The 27764-nt window shown below is 40.9% G+C and overlaps 1 protein-coding gene and 1 pseudogene across 3 annotated transcripts in view; one reads left to right on the top strand and one right to left on the bottom strand.

Moving 5' to 3' along the window:
* Positions 1–27764, top strand: part of RHOA (ras homolog family member A) — a 51548-nt gene that overhangs the window by 11915 nt on the left and 11869 nt on the right. The window contains exon 3 of one of the 3 annotated variants that reach the window (XM_060161886.1): positions 26676–26760. The exons of the other annotated variants lie outside the window; for them this stretch is intronic. The gene's annotated coding sequence lies outside the window, so the exon portion shown is untranslated. The remainder of the gene's footprint in view (positions 1–26675; positions 26761–27764) is intronic. 3 annotated transcript variants of the gene reach the window in all.
* On the bottom strand, positions 26939–27372 carry LOC132528012 (NADH dehydrogenase [ubiquinone] 1 beta subcomplex subunit 8, mitochondrial-like; annotated as a pseudogene).

Below are 27764 nucleotides of genomic sequence, written 5' to 3' on the forward strand. Positions count from 1 at the left end.
CATGCTTGTGCCTGTGCTTGTCCAACAATGGTGAATAAGAGGTGATTCTTACACTAACTGGAGTTTGGCAGGAAGAAAGTTTGGAGGGGGTGTGACGAGTGAAGTAGAGAGAAATTTTTTTTAATGCTAATTTTAAAAAAAATAAATTTATTTATTTTAAGTATTTATTTTTGGCTGCGTTGGGTCTTCGTTGCTGTGCGCGGGCTTTCTCTAGTTGGCGGCGAGTGGGGGCTACTCTTCGTTGCGGTGCACGGGCTTCTTATTGCGGTGGCTTCTCTTGTTGAGGAGCATGGGCTCTAGGCGCGCAGGCTTCAGTAGTTGCGGCGCGTGGACTCAGTAGTTGTAGCTCGCGGGATCTAGAGCGAATTCTCAGTAGCTGTGACACACGGGCTTAGTTGCTCCGCGGCATGTGGGATCTTCCCGGACCAGGGATTGAACCCGTGTCCCCTGCATTAGCAGGTAGATTCTTAACCACTTTGCCACCGGGGAAGTGCTGAGAGAAGTGTTACATGCTCAGAGTACTTAAGGGACCTGATTTAAGTTGGCTCAGGGAAGGCCTTGAGAGAAAGTGACTTAGCCTTTTAAGTATGAGTTATCTAAGTGGGGGAAGGGTGGGTGACGTTCATTCAGGGCAGAGGAAAGACAGAAGAAAGATGGCTTAATATCCTCAGCTATAGGATATTTTATTGTTTTGGCCAAGGGTGGTTGTATGCCTCGGGTTTTATAATTTTATAAGTTAGTGGCTTGGGATTTATAGTCATTTCCTTATCTGCAATATGACATTTTGCATCTACATTTCATCCAAAATATTTTTTGCACCTCTTGCATTGACACTACTCCCTTCTACAGAAACTAACATTGACAAAACCTAGGGTTGGGGGTAAGTTATTATGTACACTAGGATCATCACCCTTCATAATGAAATTCACAGGATTTTTATGTATCTTAAATTTTCCTTTTAAGTTGTCAAGTTTAGTTTCCAAAAGACTAGACAATTTTTGCTTTTGTAATAGTCATATGTACAATACTGATTTGTTTGTAACAACTTCTTTAGGGAGAGAAATAAACAATATGAAATTTCAACTGTATTACATAATTGAAGCATATGGATGTTAACAAGTCTTATGAACTCAACTTCTAATCTGTTGTGTCCACTGTGTTTAAAATAATGAATGCAGTAAAAAAGTAAAAATTAAGTCATGTCCAAAGCTATGCTGGTGTTAAATGCTTTTATTTCTTGGGTGGTTGAGAAACAGTAGAAAGCTTGCCGTAGTCATCACTGTTTCCTTTGTGTAACTAGTCCCATTGAAGAATTATGAGGTAGAATTATAATTATCTCAAGTATGCTGAATTAGTAATTTTTCAAGCTGTGATTATTTTCTCTGCATGGAAATTTATTCATTATCTTTCCAAAATATTGTAAAGATCTTGATCTAGCAGAAACAGTACAGTTACTCAGTTGAATTATTTCTACTTCTGTTTCTTGGCTTGAGAACTTTTTTGTGCCTGCTTAAAATGAATGTTTGGCTAATAAATGCCTGTATATATAATGCATTCATTATAACCTGGTAGCACTATCTCAAAAGTCTTTGGTGGCTCTTTATCTGCCAAAAATAAACTAAAAATTGTGTTCAGAGGCAGAATAACTGTGAGTCTAAGAAAATAAGTATTGTAAAATGTGTGGCCCCTAAACAAGTTATCAAAATTAACACACCCAACCCCCAACTCACCTAATTTAAAGCCTATTTTGTTTTAATGTCAGGAGGGGCTCAATCCATTTCTCTGAGATAACATCATTGCTATTGGTCATGGAAAAATCAGACTTGAGGGCATTACAAAAGGTGCTTAGAAAGTATTAAGAGGAATATGATTGTGTGTTTAAAACAGATTGACATTGGACTAAGGATTTCATAATTGCCATTCAGAAAGTTCTAAAAACCACAGACTCATTTGATGGCAAAACCTGAACTGATGAGTTGTGTAGTCTTTATCCTACTTAGTGTGACTATTTACTTATTTCACTGAAGAACTATTAACCCATTGGGTGTGTTACAGAAAATTTGGCATTTGCATCATATTACCTTTCTAAATCTGAAAAATTCTGAATTTAGAAACATCTGACCCCAAGGCTTTTGGATGAAGGATTGTGGGCCTGTACTTGTAGGCAGTGAGAGAAAAGCTAAGTCTTTTTCTTTAATGGGAAAGAAGAGGGTGGAAAGAGGTATGGATGGCATATGCACTTTAGAAAAATAATTATTTGCTGGACTGGTAAAAGTTTCATTTTAGGAAAAACATTCCTTTCAGATCAGGCCATATTATAAACTGGTCTTCAATTCTGGACAGTTGGAATTTGAAGGAAGGAGTTGCCATTTGTACAAAATAAGACCTAAATAATGATGACACACATTTATTGAACATTGACCTATTTTCAGAATAGGTAAGCTCTTTTTGTGTAATACCTTATTTAATCTTCATGCCAGCCCTGACAGATAAGGAAACTGTAAAGGGGCACAAAGCTAGTAAGATAACTTTCAGGTAATGTATCAATAGCTCCTTTACTGCTACTGTAAACTGCCTTCTTTCTACTCTGTTGCTACCTAAAACTGAAATTAATTTCTCATAGAATCTTTTCTTTGGCTAGTCTATGTGGGACCTATCCATGTAATGAATATTTCTGATTTTATGGGGTAGTCCATATAGTAGATGTTGTATGCTCATGAGACACACTCAGGATGGGACTCAGATTTTGAAACCCAAAAGTAACATTTGGTCAAGTAAGGTTGGTGGTAGTGTTTTGGGTTGGAAGGTTGGTGGATAAGAATCGCCTGGAACTCTGAGAGCTTGTGTCAGCTGTCCCCTTCCTGCATCTGGATGGTGCAGGGGTTAGAGTGCATGTGATTTTACACCTTCCTCCAACTACAGTGAATAATCAGGATTATTCACAAATTAGGATAACGGTGGTAATGCACAATTTCCAGGCCTTTTCTCTTCTGCTTGGGAAGACTTAATAGAATGCAAGAAAGGAATGCTTATAGGCCTTAAAAACTCTTGGCCTGGGCTTCCCTGGTGGCGCAGTGGTTGAGAGTCCACCTGCCGATGCAGGGGACATGGGTTCGTGCCCCGGTCCGGGAAGATCGCACATGTCGCGGAGCGGCTAGGCCCGTGAGCCATGGCCGCTGAGCCTGCGCGTCCGGAGCCTGTGCTCTGCAACGGGAAAGGCCACAACAGTGAGAGGCCCGCGTACCGCAAAAAACAGAAAACAAAAAAAAACCTCTTGGCTTTAAAACATATTTACTAGATTGGGGAAATTTTCATTTTAGGAAAAAATACCACTGTATTCAGGTAACTTTGAATCTGTTCTAATTTATGGAAAAAATAAATTGCTTGCAATCTTCAGTACTTTAGCTGTTATTAACAAATTGTTTTTGATCCCCTGTAATGAATCTCTTCATCATGGTTGAAAACTGCTGCCCTCTAAAATACTCCCAGAGTACTGGTCTTTTCCTCAAGGCTTTTTGCCATATCTAAGGTTACAAGATAGACATTTAGTCTTTTTTTTTCTCTCCTTTCGATGTTGTTTCATACGTGAATGTTGGGGCTAGGGAGTTTTATATACAATGGTTTGTTAGTTGTAAGTCTTGTTTGAAAAGAAATACCTTCCTACTTGAAGAATGAGACTTAAGGCCAATTCAGAAAAGAAGGGAAGTAACTAAGAGGAAGTAAATTTGAAGGCTAATGTCTATTTTTAGTAACTTGAGCTTTTGAAAGTTTCCTTTCAAAAGTTAGAAAATTAACTCGTTCTTATACCAACACATTTTTATCCATTAACTTAGGAAAGCTAGGTTTCTTATCATTAATTCAATTGGCAAACACATACTTATGTTCAGTGATATCTTTGACCTTGCTAGGCATTGTAGGGAGTATAGAAATGAAGATAGTTATCCCTCAGGAGATTGGCTCCAGGATCCTCACAGATATCAAAACCTGTAGCTGCTTACATCCCTTATATAAAATGGTGTATTGTTTGCATATAACTTGTGCACATCCTTCCATATACTTTAAGTCATCTCTAGATTACTTATAATACCTAATACAACATAAATACTGTTGTCCCTTGGTTTACACGGGGATTAGTTTCAGGACCTGCCCTGGATACCAAAATCTGTATACTCACGTCCCATATTCAGTTGGATTCCGCCAACCAGGATTGTGTGATAGTATAGTATAGTATAATATAGTGTTTATTTATTAGAGGATACTTTTTTCTTTAATTTTTTAAATTTATTTTTGGCTGCGTTGGGTCTTCATCGCTGCACGCAGGCTTTCTCTAGTTGCGGCGAGTGGGGGCTACTCTTCATTGCGGTGCGCGGGCTTCTCTTGTTGCGGAGCACGGGCTCTAGGCGCACGGGCTACAGTAGTTGTGGCTCGCGGCCTCAATAGTTGTGGCTCGTGGGCTCTAGAGCACAGGCTCAGTAGTTATGGTGCACGGGCTTAGTTGCTCCGCGGCATGTGGGATCTTCCCGGACCGGGGCTCGAACCCAAGTCCCCTGGATTGGCAGGAGGATTCTTAACCACTTTGCCACCAGGGAAGCCCTATAGTACTTTTTTTTTTTTTCTTGCGGTACGCGGGCCTCTCACTGCCGTGTCCTCTCCCGCCACGGAGCACAGGCTCCAGACGCGCAGGCTCAGCGGCCATGGCTCACGGACCCAGCCGCTCCGCGGCATGTGGGATCCTACCGGACTGGGGCACAAACCCACGTCCCCTGCATCGGCAGGCGGACTCTCAACCACTGCGCCACCAGGGAAGCCCTATAGTACTTAATGAAGAACCGAGTATAAGTGGGCTTGTGGAGTTCAATCCTTTGTTGTTCAAGGGTAAGCTGTAATTGTAAACTCAATGTAAATTATATATAAATAGTTGTAGGCATGTGACAAATTCAAGTTTTGCTTTTTGGAACTTTTTGGAATTTTTTTTCCTGAATATTTTTGATCTGTAGATGCAGAACCTGTGGATTCAGGGGACTGCTGTATAGTTTTTTTTACTGGAGCTTACAGATGATAGTATCCAGCAGTAAAACATTAGCTGTTATGTGCTAGGTATTGTTTATTCTGAGTTCCTTCTTGTGTTAACTCAATAATTACCACTATCCAATGAGAGTAGGAACCATTATTTTCCCCATTGGTACAGATGAGGAAGTAAAAGCACAGAGGAGTTGAGTAACTTATCCAAAGATTCACAGCTGCTTTGAACCCTAGCACGTGATTTCAAGAGCCTGCTCTCTACCAGTTCAGAGTATCAAGTGATGGCAAGCTTACACAGTCATTTGGGAAACAGCTATAAGAGTTCAGGGATAAAGAAGAATTTGTGCTGGGGTAGCCAGGGAGTCGTCTCTGGGGAGGGCGTAACTCTTGGCCCAAAAGGAGATGAAGGGGAGTGTTATGAGTGGTTCGAATCAGCCCTTTGCAGTGTTAAACTGCTTGAACACAGATAATCTTGTTTTACCTCCTTATAGCGAAGAGAGGGTGGACAGTGTTGGTTAGCCTAGGGAAGTTATGTGGGAGAGAGGGGGCAATACGCATCTGTCAGATTCAGTAAACAGGAGATCAGAGTCCAGGATGGAGTCTTGCATATGTACTTTGTTTCTTCCTTTTTTTTTTTTTTTGCTTAATATACTATGTAGACCTTTCCAAGTCAGTCATATTAAGGGACTTCCCTGGTGGTGCAGTGGTTAAGAATCCGCCTGCCAGTGCAGGGGACACGGGTTTGATCCCTGGTCTGGGAAGATCCTACATGCCGCGGAGCAACTAAGCCCGTGCGCCACCACTACTGAGCCTGTGTGCCACAACTACTGAAGCCCACTCCTGGAGCCTGAGCTCCGCAACAAGAGAAGCCACCACAATGAGAAGCCCACGCACTGCCGCTCCCCGCAACTAGAGAAAGCCCACGTACAGCAACGAAGATCCAACACAGCCAAAAATAAGTAAATAAAATAAAATTTATTAATCATTTTCAAAAACATAATACATACATCTTATAGATTGAGACAATGCAAAAGGATATATGGCTCCTAGAAGCAACCATTGTTTTTTTTTTTAAGCAACCATTGTTGAGTTTCTTGTGAATTTTTTGAGAGAGTCTGTGTATATACCAGTGTTCATTGTTCTTCAGTGAATGTTACTTGTGTACCTCTCCCGGGCCCTGTTCTATATATCTGTACATTCCACCGTTACACAATGGTATGAGAGTGTAAATACTCAGCACCTTTTTTTTTTTCCTTTTAATTAATTAATTTATTTTTGGTCTTAGTTGAGGCACTGCGGGATCTTTCGTTGAGGTGCACGGGCTTCTCTCGAGTTGTGGCATGCAGGCTTAGTTGCCCTGCAGCATGTGGGATCTTAGTTCCACAACCAGGGATCGAACCTGCGTCCTCTGCATTGGAAGGCGGATTCTTAACCACTGGGCCACCAGGGAAGTCCTAGCACCTTATTTTTTTAAATTTAATCTATCTTGGAGATCATTCATTAACACAGATCTTTTTTCTTTTAATGGTTGCATAATGTGCCATTGTATGGATATTTAACCAGTCCTCAAAAGGGACACCTAGGTTGTTTCTAATCTTTTGTTACTATAATAATAAAACTATTGCTGAAGTGAGTGTTCTTGAACAGAAATATTTACATCCATATGAATATATTTATAGGATGAATGCTTGTAAATAGAATTGCTGGTTCAAACGATGTACTCATTTATTTATGTATGTATGTATGTATGCCGCACCCCGAGGCATGTAGGATCTTAGTTCCTTGACGAGGGATCGAACCTGTGCCCACTGCAGTGGAAGCACAGAGTCCTAACCACTGGACTGCCAGGGAATTCCCAATATATGCAGTTTAAATTCTAACGTTGTCAATAGCCCTTCAGAGAAGTTGCTCCCTACATTAATAGCGTGCTCTTTTTATGACTTAATCCCTTTAATACTCAGACACTGAAATTCTTTAGTCACACTGGTGCTTACAATCCATTGATCTTATTACCCTTTTACTAACCCCTCAATCTTCTTAAGTTCCCACTTTCCTCCTCAGTGTTCATAGTTCATCACTGTAATCACCCCCTTTTATATATTCTTAACTCTTTTCTCACTTCATCTTATCTGGCAAAAGGTCGGCCCTAGTTAAATCCAACTTTTTACTTATTCTACCCTGTAACTGATTGTCTGGAGAAGGAGAAAAGTATGCTGATTGGTCTCACTTGGAACTCATGACCCCTAACCTCAAAGGTGGCTCTTTCGTAAGTTAAGCACTGCCCAGCAGTCCCACTAAGATTCCTTAGTCTATTTATTCTATTTTTAGGACAATATGGCAGTACCTCCTTCGATCAAACCTTCTGTTTCCCTTCCCCAGCTTCCCTGTCGACTGATGATCTCTCTTCTTAATTAACTGAGAAAATGGAAGCCATTAGAAGAGTCCACCACTACATCTGCTTACTCACCTACATTTGGCTGTTATGGTCTGCTTCCTCCTCTATTATCATGGAGTGGTCCTTTGGGAGTCCATAATTCACATCCAGGGTTAGCCCCCTCCACTTGTGTGCTAGATGCTAGTCCCCTCTAATCTCCTCAGAACTCTACTCTAGCAGTTTTCCCCTCCCCTGCATCAATTCTACATTCAGTCCATTGGCTAGACCTTAATACCCCACCTAGCTGCCACAGAGTTGGGGGATGTAGTCTTTATTATTGGCAGCCATTTGACCAGGAAGGGAAATGATTGATCTGAGGCAGGCAGTGAGGAGTCTCTGCCACACTTTCCAGACTTTTTTTAAATTAAAAGAAACTTTCTGGTAACAGTTTTATTGGGATGTAATTCACATACCATACAGTCCACTCATTAAAAGTGTATAACTTGGGACTGGATAATAGATGAGAGTGCCTTCTAGAATTTATCTTTAAATGACCTGATATTTGCTGTAATGTTTTCCAGAAAAATCTATACCGTGAAATTATGGATATGTCTTCTTTGGCAGATCCTTGTAGCATGCAGAAAACCAGAACATTGAATAAGAATCCTGTGTCTACCAAATAGCCGTGGGAGAATTGTTTAGAATGGTCCTGTCTGGTAGACTTTCTGTGATGGTGGACATGTTCTATATCTGCTTATCGAATACAGTGGTCATATGTGGCTGTTGAGCATTTGAAATGTGGCCAGTGTGATCAAAGAAGTGAAATTTTGAATTTGAATTAATTAAAATATTAAAAAATTAGTCACATGTGATTTGTGGCTACCATATTGGGCATTGAAACTGTAACAGTACCAGCTTTGGGAGTAAACACAACCCAGACATGCTATCTCTTGTGTTCATGCTTCAAGCAATGACTCTGCGTCCCTGAATATATTTTTTCATTATTTTTATATTCCAATTGATAACTATTGTTGAAGTCTTTGGCTTCCTTCCTGCTTATGCATAATTTAGGTGTGAGTGACATCTTAAGTGTGTTGAGGAGAGCTTCACAAGTGCCTTTCAAAGGTGGATTGAAGTCAAATTTTTACTTCTGTATGTAGCAGCCAGTGGTAAATTACACAGTGGCTTTTGTTCATTCATTCAGCAAACACATGTGGAGAGCCTACTGGTGTCTGGCACTACATGCTTGGCATTGGTGATATAAAAATGAATAGAACTGTCCCTGCCTTAAGTTAGCTTTCAGTCGGTAGAGGGAGTCTTGTTTAAATAGGAATGATAAATAGGTATAAGGATATTTATAAAGGAGGTTGTGTGGGGAAGGAAAAGGAAATGGAAGAGGAGATCAGGAAACAAGTAACTTCGTCATCTTGAAAGGTAAATATTTGGTAGATAGAGAAGAGGTGGGGAGGCTTCTTGGGCAGAAGGAAAGTGTATATAGGACCAAAATATGCTTTTACTTTTTACAAAATTGTATTGTGGTACAGATGTTAATGGAATAGATCTAGAGTGAATTGGACCGTTTACCTGGAGACAACTCTTAATTTCAGAGAAGATTGTTGGAAAACATTGCTTCTGCAGTGCAGTCCTTAAAACCTAGGTGTCTGCTTGTGGGTGGCCTCACAGGCTTAAATTTCTGAACTTCGATCCTTGAGCTGATTTTTCTATCCTACACCCTTCTTAACTAATTCTAGGTGAAGTTGTTTGTTATATTAACTTAATTGCTTAGTAAAGCCAACTTTGTAGGCAGTTATGTAGTTATTAATGGTTGGTGTATAAACATGTAGTAGGTGTTTGCTATATTGTCATTGAAATGTCTCATGAATCCTGCAGATACCTTAGTTTAAGCATCTTTCTACTTGCCTTCCAGATAAACTGTAATTAAGCTATGTTTCTTAAAATCCCAGATCACAATGGTATTTGCAACAACTTGCTAGCTGCACTTGTCACTCTGGGCTCTTTGAAGAACTGTTAGGTGACCCTTTTGCTGTTTTTCATTAAGTAAAATTTTCACTTGATTCCCATTTTCCCTTTGATTATCTCTTCTTTCATATTAATAACCATGACTTCTTTTACTTATTCCTGAGTTTTATTTAGTTTCTCTAATGCCACCATTAAAATTTGTAAATTTTCCTTGGAATCCTGGGCCTAGGACAGGCCATAAATTTTGTTTGATCTATATTTTTCGTTACATGTTGCCTTTTCCAAAGTGAAACAGATATCATTTCCTAAATCCTGACGTGGGCTGTCAGGCTGATTGCCTTTGACAGCCAGCCTGTGGCCACTATAGGCATAATACAGGCACCAGCCAGCAAAAGAAGGGAAACCTCCTTTTCTTTTGTAAAACTGATTTGTTCTCTCTTCTAAATCAGTGTGAAGACTTGGGTCTACTAATCACTTTTTTTTTTTTTAGTTAAAATACACATAATGTAAAATTTACCATCTTAGCCATTTTTAAGTGTACAGTTCAGGGTTATTAAATACATTCACATCAGGATTTCCCTGGTGGCTTAGTGGTTAGGGTTCCGGGCTTTCACTGCTGCTACCCAGGTTCAGTCTCCAGTCGGAGAACTGAGATCTTGCAAGCCGCACGTGGCACAGCCAAAAAAAAAAAAAAAAAAATTCACATTGTTGTGCAACCATCACCACCATCTATTCCCATAATTATTTTCATCTTGTAAATCTGAAACTCTGTACCCATTGAACATTAATCCACCATTGTTCCCTCGTCCCAGCCCCTGGCAAACACCATTCCCCTTTCTATTTTTATGATTTGACTACTCTAAAACATAAGTGGAATCATACAGTATTTGTCTTTTTGTGACTTGCCTATTTCAGTTGGCATAATGTCCTCAAGATTCATCCATGTTGTAACACATTGCAGAATTTCCTTCCTTTTTAAAGCTGAATATTTTTTTGTATGTATATAACACATTTTTCTTATCCACTCCTTGGTTGATGGACACTTGGGTTGCTTTCATGTTTTAGCTATTGTGAATAATGCTGCTATGAACATGGATGTACAAATATCTCTTCAAGATCCTGCTTTCAGGGCTTCCCTGGTGGCGCAGTGGTTGAGAGTCCGCCTGCCGATGCAGGGGACACGGGTTCGTGCCCCGGTCTGGGATGATCCCACATGCCGCGGAGTGGCTGGGCCTGTGAGCCATGGCTGCTGAGCCTGCGGGTCCGGAGCCTGTGCTCCACAACGGGAGAGGCCACAACAGTGAGAGGCCCGCGTACCGCAAAAAAAAAAAAAAGATCCTGCTTTCAATTCTTTGGAGCAGGGGTCCCCAAACCCTGGGCCGTGGACCATTAGGAACACGCCGCAGCCTGTTAGGAACAGCAGGAAGTGAGTGGCGGGCAAGAGACCGAAGCTTCATCTGTCACTCCCCATCACTCGCATTACCACCTGAATTATTTCCCACCCCTGCTCCGTGGAAAAATTGTCTTCCACAAAACTGGTCCCTCATGTCAAAAAGGTTGGGGACTGCTGCTTTGGAGTATATGCCCAGAAGTGGAATGCTGGGTTATATGGTAATTCTATTTTTAATCTTTTGAGGAGCCTCTATACTGTTTTCCATAGTGGCTGTACCATTTTACATTCCTGTCAACACTTGCTGTTTTCTGGGTTTTGGGTTTTTTTTTTTAATCTTTGCCATCTGAATAGGTGTGAGGTGGTATTTGTGATTTTGATTTGCATTTCCATCATAATTTGTGATGTTGACTATCTTTTTCACGTGCTTATTGGCTGTTTGTATATTTTCCGTTGCCCAGTTTTGAATTGGATTGCTTCTTTTTTTGCTGTTGAGTTTTAGGAGTTCTCTATATATTCTGGATATTAATCCCATATCAGATAGGTGATTTGCAAATCTTTTCTCCTCAAAATTGGATTGTCTTTTCACTTTCTTGATGGTGCCCTTTGAGACACAAAACTTTTTAATTTTGATAAGGTTCAATTTAAGTTTTCTTTCATTGACTTTGCTTGTGGTGTCATATCCAAGAAATCTTTGCTAAACCCAGTGACAGGAAGATTTTTCCTCAGTATTTTAAGGTTTTTATAGTTTTCCTCTTGTATCTATTTTGAGTTAACTTTGTTTATTGTATAAGGTCAGAGTCTAAACTTTTGCATGTGAATATCCAGTTTCCCCAGTACTGTTTATTGGAAAGACTGTCCTTTCCTCATAGAATGGTCTTGGCCCCTTGTCAAGAATCACTTGACCATATATGTGAAGGTTTATTTCTGTTCTCTGTCCTATTCCATTTGTCTATATGTCTGTGTTTATACTAGTACCACATTGCTTTTTGGTTTACTACTAGCTTTGTAGTGAGTTTTGAAATTAGGAAGTCCTCCAACTTAATTTTTCTTTTCCAAGATTGTTTTGGCTATTCTGGGTCCCTTGGATTTCCATATGAATTTTAGGAGCAGCTTCTTAATTTCTGGCAAAGAAGCTAGCTAGGATTTTGCTAAGGAATGCTTTGAATATATAGATCAATTTGAGGAGTATTGTCACCTTTACAATATTAAATCTTCCGATCCATGAACACAGATGTCTTTGCATTTATTTAGATCATCTTTCTTTTTTTGCACCCACCCCTCCCCAACTTCCTTTTTCTCCTTACTTGTACCTAGAACGTTAGGCATTTAAAGGTGAAAAAGCCTTGTCTCCCACCACTTTGTAGAAAATAAAAGGGAAATTGCCAGAAATAGCAAATACTTGAATAATGCCGTTATAGACTTTTTCCTTTATATGAACATGTCTAATTCTCATAACTGCCCTATTGGATCGCCTAGTATTCTCATTTTACAGATAAAGAAATTGAAGCACAGAAAGGCTAACTTGTCCAAGGTCACTCAGCTAACCAGTAAGGGGCAGAACAAGGCCCTGAACTAATAAACAATTGGTTCCAGAGTCCATATCCCTAAACACTCTACTCTCACCCTTCTCTCCCCTGCAGACATCAAGAAGCAATCCTGCAGGTTTTAGTGTCCTTTTCTCTTTTGCCTATCCAAGCAAATCTTGGTGACATTGTGAAACATTCAGTTAAGGGTCTTTCCTGGTGGTCCAGTGGTTAAGACTGTGCACTCGCAATGCAGGGGGCCCCGGGTTCAAACCCTGGTCAGTGAACTAGATCCCGCATGCCACAACTAAAAAGATCCCACATGCCGCAGCCACCCTGGCGCAGCCAGATAGATATTTTAGAAAGAAAGAAAGGAAGGGAAGGAAGGATGGATTCAATTAATATGTAACTTACGGTGATTGATTACTCTGAATTATTTCTCCTTAAGTGAGTTTTCCATATATTTGATCAAAAGTCCTGTGGTTGTAAAAATTATATTTCACGTTTTCCCTAGCTTTCTATCCTTTTATGATTTTTTTGTACACATTCTTTTCAGAATGTCATTTACATACCAGGGGAAGAGAGCTGCCAGATTTGTTGAGTATGTTTGAGTTGCTGTGAAGTCATCGATTTGGTTCTAGTGTGTCTTAAGTCTGTTTACTCTCATGGAGGGGTTCAGATCATCATCTGTCAAGCAAGGATAGTAGCTTTCTGAGTTTCAGGAAGCTGTGCTACAGTAAGACTTATAAGTGGTGGCCAGCTCTTTTCACACTTCTTTTTACAAGTCTTAATGATTCTCTCTGGTGACTACAGCCTATTTGCACTCTTGCCTGTCTTGCTTACCTGGTTGCACAGTGTGGGGGAGTGGTCTGTCCTTCAGACACTTTTCAACTGTTAGAGTGGCTGGCTGCTTCCTGCACTTGGGTAGGTACACTACAATGATGCATTAACATTCAGTTCTCTCCATTTCACACAGCAGTCTGGTGATTTCCTCATGTTTGTGTAACCATGATGTTGACTCACATTTGTCTGAATAGCTTCCTGAAGGCTTTCTGGAGCTGTTTGGCACCTAGAGTTTAGTGTACAACATTCTAGAGTCTTCCTAGATTAAATTGGATTGGAAATTAAAAATAACTCACTGAACCAAAAGCAAATATTGTAAGGCACTAATAATAGACTTAATTCCCTGTATTTTTAATCCTTTAGTCTTTAGTTTTCAATTAATGAAATAGTCCTATTAAGGTGACTATCTAGAACACTTCAGTGGTTCTCAAAGTGGTCCCTAGATTAGTGGTGTTAACATCACATGAGAACTTGATAGAAATGCAGATTCTCAGCCCCTACCACAGAACTACTGAATCAGAACTTCTGGGGGTGGGTCCATTAATCTGGGCTTAAACAAGCCCTCTCTCCAGGTGATTCTGATGCATGTTAAACTTTGAGAACCTCTTAATCAGTGTATGCACTATAGGGGTAAAATGAAGCACCCACCACCTACCAGGTACCCCAGAATAATTTTCAATGAGTCTTAAAATTTCTCTGAAATCTGTTTATCTGCTTCTTAGTGATTGATAGTCTAACCTACTCTGTTACTCTTTTGGCTTCTGTTAAAAATCTCAATCTACATCTTAGTATGTTTCATAGGTATCTTATTTCCCCAGTAGGATTGAATTTCTTAGTTCAAGGTAATCCTTTTTCACAAAAGCAGCTTTCCAAAATGGCCAGTAAACACAGGAAAAGGTGTTCAACACCGCTAGTCATCAGAGACATGCAAATTAAAGCCATAATGAGATATCACTACACACCCACCAACTTGACTAAAATTTAAAAAGTATCGTTGAATGGGAAGCATTTACTGCTTGTGGGAGTATATAACTACTTTGCAAAACTGTTTAGTAGTATATACTAAAGCAAAACATTCTCTTAGGTATAAACCCACAAAATTGTTTAGTAAATAAGTATACCAAACATGTGCAAGATTTGTCATACGTATTCCTAAAAGGCCCAAATAATCAATCAAGAGCAGAATACGACACAGCTATGAAAGTAAACCAAGTGCTATTTGAAGCAACCTGGATGAATCTCTGAAAGACTGTTAAAATAAAGTAGCCCCAAACAAAGTTCAAGATCAGCAAAGAAATTTAAACCCAGGCAAAACCAATCCACAGTGAAAGAAATCAGACTAGTCCAGGAATGACTTAGGAGGAAGGGGACATGGGACCTTCTGGGATGCTGATGGTGGTGTTTCTTGATCTTGGTGGTAGTTACATGGATGTGCTCACTTCGTGAAATACCTTTAAAAAAATTTTTTTGTTGTTGTTAACCCCAAAAGATTAACTCCTGGGGGTATTAATCAGTTCTTTTAACACTTCATTCCTTGTGCTTTGTATCATGGTTTTCTTTATTGCTTCCCTCTGACATCTTAAGACTTTCGAGATTTAGTCTTTGTTCTCTTTTCTTTGTAAAACCTCCCCCACCTTTTTTTTTTTTTTTTTTTTTTTTTTACATACACAGTGTAAGTTGAGAGTGATTGAGGAATAATCAAGGAAGGTTCATCTCTCATGGAGTAATCGTCTAGTATGTGTTTATTTGGGTTTTATAGGCTCTTTTAAAATGCAAATGTAGCTGAAAGAGTTGAGCCTATCATTTACACTTTCTATATTTTTACTGTACTCTATTGGTTTTCCTCACACCTACCTGAGAGCATGACTCAAGGAATTGAAATTTGTATTAGAAGAATTGATTTGGAGAAGAAGGGGCACTTTTAGGAAAGCCAGAATAGGTGCTGGCTTGTTGTTTGCTTTCATTCCATCTAAGAAAATGCCTTTTCCCTTTTGCAAATGGGGTCTCACTTCATTATTAGAAAATAAAATTTTTAGAATTAAGAATAAGGCAGTGGTTTATATTCAGGGTTCAGCATTACTCCATTTGTGTCATCATGAGGAAATGTCCTTACATAGATGATTTGGTAAGGCAAAAGAACTCTGGAATAGCCTTAAGTTGTCTGAGTAAACCTAGGTTAAATAAAGTTTTAGCAGAACAGTATAAGAATTGGGGGCAGCACTCAGAAGCTTACAAATCAGCTCATAGTGGCTGGAAATAATCATTTTGGAAGACAGCCTCCACCATTAATAATACTGGGACAGACAGGGTTGGGAGAACATAACTTTGAGACTAGATAGGAACGTGAGCCACAAACTAAAGCTCTCTATATCTCAGAACTGCTTTGCCTGTGTTGAGATCAGAGTTCTTTGGCTTACTGTGAGGGCTTGAGCAGAATGCATCTGCCAGAGATAGTACTGGGCATCACTTCAGATCTGCTGCTACCATATCTGGGCTCTCATTGGGAGCTTGAAAAATTCTAGCTTGTGGCTTGAGTAAGCTGATTATCTTGCTGGTACTTTGATGACTGCCTAAGGAATTTTTTAGAAAAAAAGTTGGAATGCTAGATCCTGGGCTAGATGTCCTTTGCAGTAAGACCTTCTACTTTATTTTGGGAGAACTCATATAGATTGTGTCCTGAAATGAATTTCAAGAAAGCCTTTTTTCTGCTTAAAGGCTACCAATAATATTAAATGATTGTTGCCAAATTAGTCTCCCAGTACCCTTCAACAGCTCTTGGCTTGTGTAGATGGAGATGATTTAAGTTGCATGTTTTCTCTTTATAAGTAGATTCTTCCAGAGACCTTAACCTGGGCCAAGTATAGGTCTCACCTCTTTAGAGCAATGTAAATCACTCTGTAAGACACATGGAGGTGAAGCTCCTTAGTTAGACTCGGGTCCCTAATGTTTTGAGGTTAAAGATACAGTAACAGAATTTTGTTAGGTGAGTAATTTCATTTGAAAGAAATTTGGCTTAGTTATCAAAGCAAGCAGAGTTTGGGTTAAATAAAGTTTCAAATTTTATATCTGAATCAAGTCAACTTTTAATTTTGTGAATCTGTCATTTAAGACCCAAAGAGCTCTGCTTTTTTTTTTTTTTTTTGTGGTACGCGGGCCTCTCACTGTTGTGACCTCTCCCGTTGCGGAGCACAGACTCCGGAGGCGCAGGCTCAGCGGCCATGGCTCACGGGCCCAGCCGCTCCGCGGCATGTGGGATCTTCCCAGACCCGGGCACGAACCCTTGTCCCCTGCATCGGCAGGCGGACTCCCAACCACTGCGCCACCAGGGAAGCCCCAGAGCTCTGCTTTTATTGCTTTATAATCCCCAGGTTCCCACAGCCCCCTCCTGGAGTTCAATTAATTTGCTAGAGTGACTCACAGAACTCAGGAAAATATTTAACTTTCTAGATTACCGGTTTCTTATAAAAGAAACAGCCAGATGCATAGGGCAGGGTATGTGGAAAGGGGCACAGAGAGCTCTTCGGGTGTGTCATTCTCACAACACCAACCTGGAAGCTCTCTGAACCCTTTTGGGTTTGGGAGGGGCTTCATTATGCAGGTATGATTGATTAAATCACCAGCCAATGGCGATTATTCAACCTCCAGCCCCTCTTTCCTGTTTGGGGGTGGGGGTAGACTGAAAGTTCCAACCCTCTAATCACATGGTTGGTTCCCCTGGCAACCAGTCCCCATCCTTGGGGATTTTCCAAAAGTCACCTCATTAACTTAAACTCAGGTATGGTTGAAAAGAGCTTGTTATGAATAACAAGACACTCTTCACCCTGATTACAGGGTGCTATTGAGGCCAAAAGACCAAATATTATAACAAATAACTCTCCATTGCACATATCGCTTAGGAAATTACTAAGGTTTTAGGAGCTGTGTGCCAGGAGCTGGGATGAAGACCAAATAAGAAATATATGTATATTTCTTATTATAAATATATATCATAATATCACAGTTATATACAAAAATGGTTAAAATGGCAAATTTTGTTATATATTATCACAACTTCTAAAAATAATGCAGTATGCCAAAAACCATTGAATTGTATACCTCTTTTCCCAGCTTTATTGAGATATAATTGACATATAGTATTGTGTAAGTATGTACAAAGTGTTAGATACACTTATATTGCAAAGTGATTACCACCAAAGCATCACGTCACAAAATTACCATTTCTTTTTTTTGTGGTGAGAACATTTAAGATTTACTTCCTTAGCAACTTTCAAGTATATGATACAGTATCATTAACTATAATCATTATGCTTTACTGAGATCCCCAGAATTGTATACTTTAAATGGATAAATTGTATAGTATGTAAATTATATTTCTTTTTTTAATATTTATTTATTTATTTGGCTGCATCGGGTCTTTAGTTGTGGCATGTGGGATCTTCTGTTGTGGTGTGTGGGCTCTAGAGCAAACAGGCTTAGTTGCCCCACACAGCATGTGGGATCTTAGTTCCCCAACCAGGGCTCGAACCCACATCCCCTACATTGGAAGGCAGATTCTTTTTTAAATTTATTTATTTATTTAAAAAAATTTGGGGGGACTTCCCTGGTGGCACGGTGGTTGAGAGTCTGCCTGCCGATGCAGGGGACACGGGTTTGTGCCCCGGTCCGGGAAGATCCCACATGCCGCTGGGCCCGTGAGCCATGGCCGCTGAGCCTGCGCGTCCGGAGCCTGTGCTCTGCAACGGGAGAGGCCACAACAGTGAGAGGCCTGCATACCGCAAAAAAAAAAAAAAAAAAAAATTTGGCTGCGTTGGGTCTTCATTGCTGTGCATGGGCTTTGTCTAGTTGCTGCGAGCGGGGGCTACTCTTCGTTGCGGTACATCGGCTTCTCGTTGTGGTAGCTTCTCTTGTTGCAGAGCACAGGCTCTAGGTGCACGGGCTTCAGTAGCTGTGGCTCACGGGCTCAGTTGTTGTGGCACACGGGCTTAGTTGCTCCACAGCATGTGGGATCTTCGGGACCAGGGCTCGAACCTGTGTCCCCTGCATTGGTAGGTGGATTCTTAACCACTGGGCCACCAGGGAAGTCCTATGAATTATACTTCAATTGAAATATTTTTTAAGAAAGCTTCTATATGTGTGTGTATATATCCACTGTATAATATATAACACGCTGTAGAATAACGTTTTTTCGTATGTGTCATGTTCCCCCATCCCCTTTCCCCCTGACCAATTGGACATCATATGCCTTTCATTGTGTGTCAGTTGGCACAGGGCTTCCATGACATGTTTGCTTAGTAGACCTGGCCTATTTTATCTGTTTACTGGCAGAAATTTAGGCTAATGGAGTTTGGTTGATTTGTAGGGCTCTTTGGCAATGAGTAAATCCTTTGTTTTCTATCCCAATTGCACAAGTTACATTTCAGCATCCTCTCTAAAATTGGAAGTTTTAGAACTGTGTACCTTATATGCTAGAACAGTTTTTCAGTTTGAAAATATATTTTAATAACATACTGGCCTTATACTCAGTAAAATATAGTGACTCTAAGCTTCTTTTCTCATTAGTAAAATGAATGATAATTAAACCTGCCTTTGGAGGAGTTCAGGATCAAATCAGTTCCTATCAAATGTGTAACAGGTACATTGTGATATACCAGTGTAAGTTGTCATGGTGGCTGATCAAGGTCCACGCAGTTTAAGATCTGTTGTAGTATAGCATATTTTGAAACTTATGACACCATTTGTATCGTTAACGAGAGAACCAGAGAATGATTAGCACAGTGTGTTTTTTGAAGTTGTATGTCAGGTAATAGGGTGAGGCAGAAATGGAGTTGAGAGCCACAAGTAGCCTGTGATTAGCAGTAGGCATCACTATCAGATGTGGCAGTGAAGTGTATCAGTAGTGGTTGTCCTCCAAAAACCCAAGCCTCTGATGGGGCCGGTGAGGTGTATGCCTCGGAAAGTGCTTCATCATCAATGCCAGCAGAAGAATCACCCTTGAAAGGGGCATTGCTCCAAGTACTTGTGACTATGTCAACCAGGATTTGCACATCATAAAAAAGTTGTTCTTGCCTTCTTCCCTCCCCTCTGTCCTCAGTGCTGTTCAGGGAGGATGTTTATGTCCAGACAGCCCTTATTTCCTCTTATGGAAGGAAGGTGGTGGTTTCCAGAAGGGTGACCTCTTGCCATTCACTCCCAGCACTGCTTCTTAGCAGCAGGGCCAGTCCTGTACTGAGTTTCAACCTTTGATAAGTTTTGAGTCTTTGAACAAATAAAACAAAAGTTCCTGCTTTCTAATAGAAACCTTTAAATAGCGATTAGTAATTCTTTATTGTATTTTGTGCTTTAACCACTAGATCATTGAATGCCAGCCGCAGACAGCCACCCATGTGGCCTTGTTGAGTTCACCCTATTGCTGTAGCTTAAAGCATTCTGGACACAGAGTTAGAAGGTCTTTCTGACTTTTGGTGTGGTTGTCAGTAACTTTGTTAATGAGACTATACCAGGAAGACTGTGGGGCTTTCATGTTGCCTGTAGAATAGTAACTGACATCAGAGCAAGGCAACAGGGGAGTTCCCTGGCAGTCCAGTGGTTAGGACTTAGCGCTGTCACTGCCAGAGCCCCGGGTTCAATCCCTGGTCGGGGAACTAAGATCCTGCAAGCTGTGCGGCGCGGCCAAAAAACCCCAAAAGTAAAGCAACAGGGGCAAGGTAGGCTCCATCCACATCTAAGTCAGCGCACCTTAATTTGTCATTGTTGTGATTGATTTTGAGAGGTTGCAACAGCCACTGGTAACGCCATTGTTCCCATCCTGGGAATTTTCTTGGCCTTGAAAATCAGGGGGCAGGGCTGGGCCCAGTATACTTGGCACACTGTCCACCTGTGAAGAGTAGTTACTAAGAGCATGTATCTTTGCTGTGGTGCTACCTGGGTTTCTAACAGCATTTTACAGGGATGTTTTCAGATGTGTGAAGGATCCAATTGCAATACAGTGATGGTAGGAAGTATGTACTTAAAATTGGGGACTTTTGAAAGGCAGATAGCAAACATTATATATGGTATATCAGACCGGAGGGGAAGCTGCAATGTTGAGACTCCAAAAACATCCGTGGTAAGTCAGGCAGAAGTAGCTTCAGTTGATATACTTTGGTAGTCTGTTTTTCAAAGGAATGTCATTGAAATTCTCTACTGAGTACAGCACATGTCCAGCTCCAGTTAGTATTACACACTAAGTCTTTTTCAGTATTTTAGTGCTTGACCTGTGGTAGTTTGAGTGGAATTTCAGTTTTCTGAGACTATAGGTTTTTCATCAGTATTTTGGGGAAACATACCCCTTCTTTAGACTTTATTGCTCTGTACATGGATCCCATTCAGTGTATCCTTGCCACATTAATGCAGCTGGGAATACAGTTCCAAGGGATAGGCCAAGCCAGAAGCATAGTCCCTGTCCTGGAGGAACTTAAACCTCAGGAATGGATATGAGTCAAGCACAGAGAAATAAACTGCCACATCTCTCACATAGGGTAGGATGCCTGGTAAAAGTGGTTGAACTGATATGTATAAGAACCAAGAGCAGTCCAAAGCCCCAGTTTTAAGCAGCATCTCATTTTTGGGAGTGGAAGCCGTAGGACCAGAAATAGGCTTTGAAACAGAAGGTGGTAGTTGAGATGGACAGGTGAGTTGTTCTTTTCTGGGGAAAGGGAAACATTTTTCAAAGAAGGCATTGCTTTGAGCTGAGGTGGAGGAATTTTACAAGGCCAGTTAACAGAACCAGGTGTATAAGGAATGGAGAGAAGTTGTGAAGATAAAATAGGTTTTGCTGTTAGAATTTCAGAGGGTCGTAGAGGTTAAGGCTGATGGGTCTTGACCTGATTGTGGCATTGACCTTCTAAAGGCCTTTGAGCAAAGACTGATGGACTGAAGCCCAGGCATAGGAATGGAGGATTTGGCTGCAACAGGCAAGATAGAAGGGAAGTGAGGAAACCAGTTGGATTTTTGCTTTTTTTCCAGGTAGAGAGTACTGAGGACTTGAACTGAAAACGATGACTGTAGGAATGCGAGGGGAAGTGTTAGTGGTGGAAGTGAGACCCGTGAAGGGGTAGAATTCTCCAGAACTTGACAGTAGTCATACTGTGAAGAACAAAGGAAGTAAAAGAGTCTTTTAACCTCAGGGTTTCTACCGTGAGTTGAGTGTGTTAGGAGTGTAATTTTGTTTTTGTCACCAAGATTGGGGGAACTGGGAAGAGACTTGACAGAAGTTGGGATGATGTCTTGGAGACGTTGAATTTGATATGCAAGCAGAGCACAGAGGTCAGGTGTGTCTGGAGTTTGAGAACATGGACTGGGTCAGAGATAGAGATTTGAGAATCATGTGCATAAAAGTAGTATTTGAAGAACTGAAACCCCCAGAGATAGGTAGAGTATTAGGAGAGTGAGGGAAAAAAACAATCTTGAAGGGAGTCGTTAGGTGTGGAGGCTGTAGCTAGGGAGACGGAAGACTTAAGAGATTAGCACATCAGCATATTTTGTCAAGGAGGTCCAAGGATAGGAAGGTATGGTGGTAAAAAAAAAAATATATCAAGGAGAATGAGGACTGGATTTTGTGAAGGTAGGTCATTAGTGACTTTTGAGAAAGTTTCAGTAGAAATTTGGGCAGAATGCAGATGGGAAGAATTTAAGCAAGTGAGTAGGTATGAAGCAAGCAGAAATTTGTACCTTTTCTTTGAAACAGATCAGAGAGAGGAAGGTTACTAGAGGAAAGCACGGATGTGGAGATTTCTTGTTTTAGAATAGGGCACCCTGCACTTTATTGTAGACTGAAAGAAGGAGCCAGTAGACAGGAGAGATGAAAGTGATGTGGGATACCACAGGTGGCAATAGTGTATGAATTGAAAGGTGCTAGAGGACCTAAGGTTAGGCCTGGGCAGGAGAGAGACCCTAGTAGTAGTAACTGCTCTTCACTGAGTGCCTTTCATAATGCCAGACCTTGTAAGAGATGGCAGAGATTCCACATACCTCCTCTAAAGGGGTGCTGCACTGGAGGGCTGTGGTGTGGGCTCCTGAGAGTCGCTGAGCTCTCTGCTCTTGTGACTGCTGAGTACCTAGTGTGGGATTACATGGGACACTGCATGTAGCCTCTCAGTTGCTTTTCTTGGACACCCATTTCTATTTACATATGGATGGGAAATATATTGCAATATTGGTTGTCTTGTTTTCTTTGTTAACAGTAACTGCTTAATGTAATTTGCTGATATTTGGTTCACAGCCAGAACACATTGTTTTTTGAGATCTGAGGAAAGGCTGATTTTGTGATGCAGAGACCATAAACTCCAAGTGGGTACTTTTTGTGCCCTTTTAGCACCATGAGAGAGCTCCTTTCGACTTGAGTGAGGGTAGCACAGTAACTTATGCTGAAGGTTTTGAACTGAGGAAAAATATAAAGAACTTTTAAAAGAAATATACAGTCACTTGCATACTATTACAGGTAACTTAAATAGATATAATTGACTGTTACTAGAAAAATAAACCTCTACTCAAAGCTCTTAAGAATTATATCTGAAACAATTCAGACTAGAAATAGAAAATGATACATCTGGCAGATAGACTGCAGAGAGCTCAGTGTGATTTCCTTTCTCAAGCTGGCAAGCCATGTACTTTAAAAGATACTGGATTATAACAAAGTGGAAAGGAAAGATACTAGAGTAAAAAAATTCCTGGGTCATTTCAGGAAAAATTAGTGAGTTTCATTTTCTGATGTTTGTACTTTTCACATCTGATCAACAACTCTGGTTGTATCGCCAGACTCCTGGCATCCCAGAAATTACCTTGTAATTGTAGGCTTTCATTTTCATTTTATCCCATAATCACTTGTGATTTCTGTCTTTGTCATCAGTAGAAGCTGAATGGTTTTATACTTTTCCTGGGCAAAATGTTCCCCAGGGAAAATTTTCAAGAGCCTTTTTGATTGCTCCCTGTTTTTTTGTTTTTCTTTTTTTTTTTTTTGCGGTACGCGGGCCTCTGACTGTTGTGGCCTCTCCCATTGTGGAGCACAGGCTCCGGATGCGCAGGCTTAGCGGCCACGGCTCACGGGCCTAGCAGCTCCGCGGCATGTGGGATCTTCCCGGACCAGGGCACGAACCCGTGTCCCCTGCATTGGCAGGCAGACTCTCAACCACTGCACCACCAGGGAAGCCCGCTCCCTGGCATTTTCACTTTGTGTGTCCTTAACCACATTAGATTTAGAGGAATTATTTCTTCAGAATTGAGTGCTTTCTAGGAAGGATGCTATTCAAAGATAGCAGCCTTTTTTTGAACCAGGGAAGTTCCTGATGCATTTTGTTTGCATCCTGGAAAGTCCTGGTTCCTTGACTTTGGGCATAAACCAGTATACCAAGTTAGGCCTGAGATGGGTAAAGTATATAAAGTCTTGGCATGAATTTGAGAGCATGAGAAAAAGTAGAAAATGGTTTGTGAATCCTTTCAAGATGTTAGCAGTCAGACTGAATATAGAGGAAGGACTTTTAAAGAGGTAAATTCATGGGCTTCCCTGGTGGCGCAGTGGTTGAGAGTCCGCCTGCCGATGCAGGGGACACGGGTTCGTGCCCCAGTCCGGGAGGATCCCACATGCCGCGGAGCGGCTGGGCCCGTGAGCCATGGCCGCTGAGCCTGCATGTCCGGAGCCTGTGCTCCGCAACGGGAGAGGCCACAACAGTGAGAGGCCCGCGTACCGCCAAAAAAAAAAAAATTAGTTTCTAATGTTTCCTTTATGTACCCCAATGGATTGTCTCATCCACTCCAGTTTGAGAAACATTCCCTTCAGACAACATGATTTTGTCAGTGAGTATGTATTGTTGAGAATTAGTTTGACTATAGGTAATGGGGACCTGAAAAATACTACCTTAAACAAGATAGTTATTTTTCCTTCACATAAAAGAAGTGTGGAAGTAGGCAGTTGGGCTGAGATGGTGGCTCTCAAGGTATCTGGGACCTAGGCTCCTTCTACCCTTTATTCCTCCAACTCTAGGGTGTGGCACTCATCTTCATATTCTAGGACGACTTTTTCTAAACAGCCCGGACTCCAGATTTAAGCAGCAGGAAGGAGGAAGAGGGTGAGAAGGGCATGAGACTTCAACTTTAAGGAAGACTTCCTGGAAGTCCCACAAAATACTGATTACATCTCAGGGGCTAGAACTACAAAGTGAACTACATGGCCATACCTAATATAAGGGAAGCTAAGAAATATAGTCTTTTAGCTGGGCAACAAAGTGCACAACTAAAAATTGGAGTGCTGTTCTAAGAGGTAATAGTGGGAATTGGGGTTGACCACTAGTCTGTGCCAAATGGAGGGAGTCTTTATGCTTTTCTTTTCTTTTTTATTAACAGCTTTATTGAATATCCACATACCTTACAATTCACCCATTTAAAGTGTACAGTTCATTTGTATATAGAATATTCATAGAGTTGTGCAATCATCTGAGAATGATTTTGGAAAAATTTCATCACCCTATAAAGAAACCCCTCTATTCCCTTGGTAGTCACTCCCTATTCCTCCAACTCCCTTCCCCTGGCAATCACCAGTCTACTTTCTATCTCTGCATTTGCCCATTCTGGACATTTCAAATAAATGGAATTACACAGTATGTGGTTCTTTTTAGCTAGCTTCTTTCACAAATTGTAATGTTTTTAAGGTTCATCCATGTTGTAGCATGTACTAACATTCCACACACACACACTTTATTGCTGAATAATATTCCATTGTGTAGATAAATCACATTTTATCCGTTCATCAGTTGTTAGACATTTGGTTTGTTTCTGCTTTTTGATGATGATGAATAATGCTGCTGTGAACATTCATGTAAAGTTTTTGTGTGGACACGTTTCCATTTCTCTTAGAGTAGAATTGCTGGGTCATAGATCTAGTCGGATCCTTTGCCCATTTTTTTAAATTAATTAATTTATTTATTTCTGCGTTGGGTCTTTGTTGCTGCGTGCAGGCTTTATCTAGTTGCATCAAGCTGCTCTTCGTTGTGGTGCGTGGGCTTCTCGTTGCAGTCGCTTCTCTTGTTCCGGAGCACGGGCTCTAGGCACGCGGGTTTCAGTAGTTGTGACGTGCGGGCTTAGTTGCTCTGAGGCACGTGGAATCTTCCTGGACCAGGGCTTGAACCCATGTACCCTGCATTGGCAGGCGGATTCTTAACCATTGTGCCACCAGGAAAGTCCCCTTTGCCCATTTTTAAATTGGATTATTTGTCTAGCTATTATTGAGTTGTAGGAGTTCTTTATATATTCTGGGTCTAAATCAACCTTGACTGCAACGAGAGACTCTGAGCCAGACTACCAACCTAAGCTGCTTTTTTTGTTGTTCAGTTGTAACAGTTTTTTATGTATTCTAGATACAAGTCCCTTATCAGATATGTTATTTGCAAACATTGCTCCTATTCTGTGGGTTGTCTTCTCATTTTCTTGATGCTCTCTCTTTAACCACAATAGTTTTAAAAATTTTTATGAAGTCCAGTTTATCTTTTTTCTTTGGTTCCTGGTGATGGATATATTTGTGAATATACTATCCACAGTATATTGTGATAAATATATTATTCACAATAACCAAAAGGTGGAAGCAACCCAAGTGTCAGCAGATGAATGAATAAATAAGATGTGGTATATACATATTGATACAATGGAATATTATTCAGTCTTAAAGGAAATTCTGACACATGCTACAAAGTGAAGAAACCTCGAAGACATTATGTTTAGTGAAATAAGCCAGTCACAAAAGGACAAATGCTGTATGATTCCACTTACAAGAGGTAGCTATAGTAGTAAAATTCATAGAGGCAAAAAGTAGAATGGTGGTGGTTGCCAGAGGGGAGGTAGGGGAAATGGGGAGTTATTGTTTAATGAATATAGAACTTAGGTTTTGGAAGGTGAAAAAAGGTCTGGAAATGGATGGTGGTGATGGTTGCACAATAGTGTTGAATGTGAGTAATGCCACCAAAGTTATTACTTAAGATTTGTTTAAGTGGTAGATTTTATGTATATTTTACTGCGTTTTTTTTTTTTCTTTCTTTCTTTTCTCTGCATTGGGTCTTGCTGCACGTGGGCTTTCTCTGGTTGAGGTGAGCGGGGGCTACTCTTCGTTGCGGTGCGTGGGCTTCTCCTTGCGGTGGCTTCTCTTTGCTGCAGAGCACAGGTGGGCTCTAGGCGTGTGGGCTGCAGTAGCTGTGGCACACCGGCTCAGTAGTTGTGGCTCGCGGGCTCTAGAGTGCAGGCTCAGTGGTTGTGGCACACAGGCTTACTTGCCCTGCGGCATGTGGGATCTTCCCGGACCAGGGCTTGAACCCTTGTACCCCGCACTGGCAGGCAGGTTCTTAACCACTGCACCACCAGGGAAGCCCTACTACTTTTTTTGTTTTTGTTGGCTGGTTAATTAAAAAATGTCTTTTGTAGTTTTAGCTCTTACATTTGGGTCTGTAATCCATCTTGAGTTAATTTTTTATATGATGTGAGGTAGAGTTCTAATTTCCTTCTTTTGTATATATCTATTCAGTTGTCTCAGCACCATTTGTTGAAAAGGCTGTTTTTCCTCTATTGGATTGTCTTGGCATCCTCGTTGAAAATGGTTTGACCCTAAGGTGAGGGATTATTTCTGGATTCTCACTTCTACTCTATTGATCTATGCATGTCCTTTTTTTTTTTTTTTTTTTTTTTTTTTTTAACCACAGCACTAAGTTTTATTAGGGATTTCATTAAGGTAAAATCTCTAGGATTAAAGGAGTCAGTTAGGGGGCGCACAAAGCCCACGAAGCCTCCTCAGATCTCATAGTGAAACACTAGCTCAGGTTCTTTGTTGGGATTGCCACCTCGTTCCAGATACAGATTGTTGTAAGGATAGTGCTTTGGCCCCACAGGCTGGTAAGTGGGGTAAGTCTCCCTTACCCAAAACATGAACAGCATGAAGGCCACGAAGCCGAAGAGGTGCTTACACATAAGATTGCAAGAAACAGGAGTGGGGGACATGTCCACACCGTTCCTGATATATATGTCTAGGTCCCAGTGCATCGGTTCACCCCAGTTCAACCACAGGTCTGGGTGGTCCCAGTCATACCATGGGTCCCTCTCCTGCTGTGAGTGGTCAGGGAGCTTCAGGTAATCACCATACCTGTCCGTGCACCCATTGGCACCACGTTTCGGGCTGCCCTTTGCAGCCATCGGACTCCCAGGACCCCCGCCCTGGCTGCTGCCATCTTCACCTTCCTGTTTCATCCCGCATATGCACAAAGACCTATACGTCTGTCTTTATGACAGTGCAACACTGTCTTGATTACTGTACCTTTATAGCAAGTTTTGAAATCAGGAAGTGTAAGTCCTGCAACTTTGCTCTTCATTTTTATGATTGTTTTGGCCATTCTGGGTCCATTGAATTTCCATGTGCATTTTCTGATCAGTTGTCAATTTCTGCAAAGAAGCCAGCTGGGATTTTGATAGGGATTGTGTTGAATCTGTAGATTAACTTGGAGGATATTGCCATTTAACAATATTGTCTTTTAGTCCATAAACATGAATGTCTTTCCATTTATTTAGATCTTTAGTTTCTCTCAACATTGTTTTTTTAAGTTTTCAAGAGTATGTTTTGTAC

The sequence above is a fragment of the Lagenorhynchus albirostris genome, chromosome 10 (genome assembly GCF_949774975.1).
Source record: "Lagenorhynchus albirostris chromosome 10, mLagAlb1.1, whole genome shotgun sequence".
Classification (NCBI taxonomy): Eukaryota; Metazoa; Chordata; class Mammalia; order Artiodactyla; family Delphinidae; genus Lagenorhynchus; species Lagenorhynchus albirostris.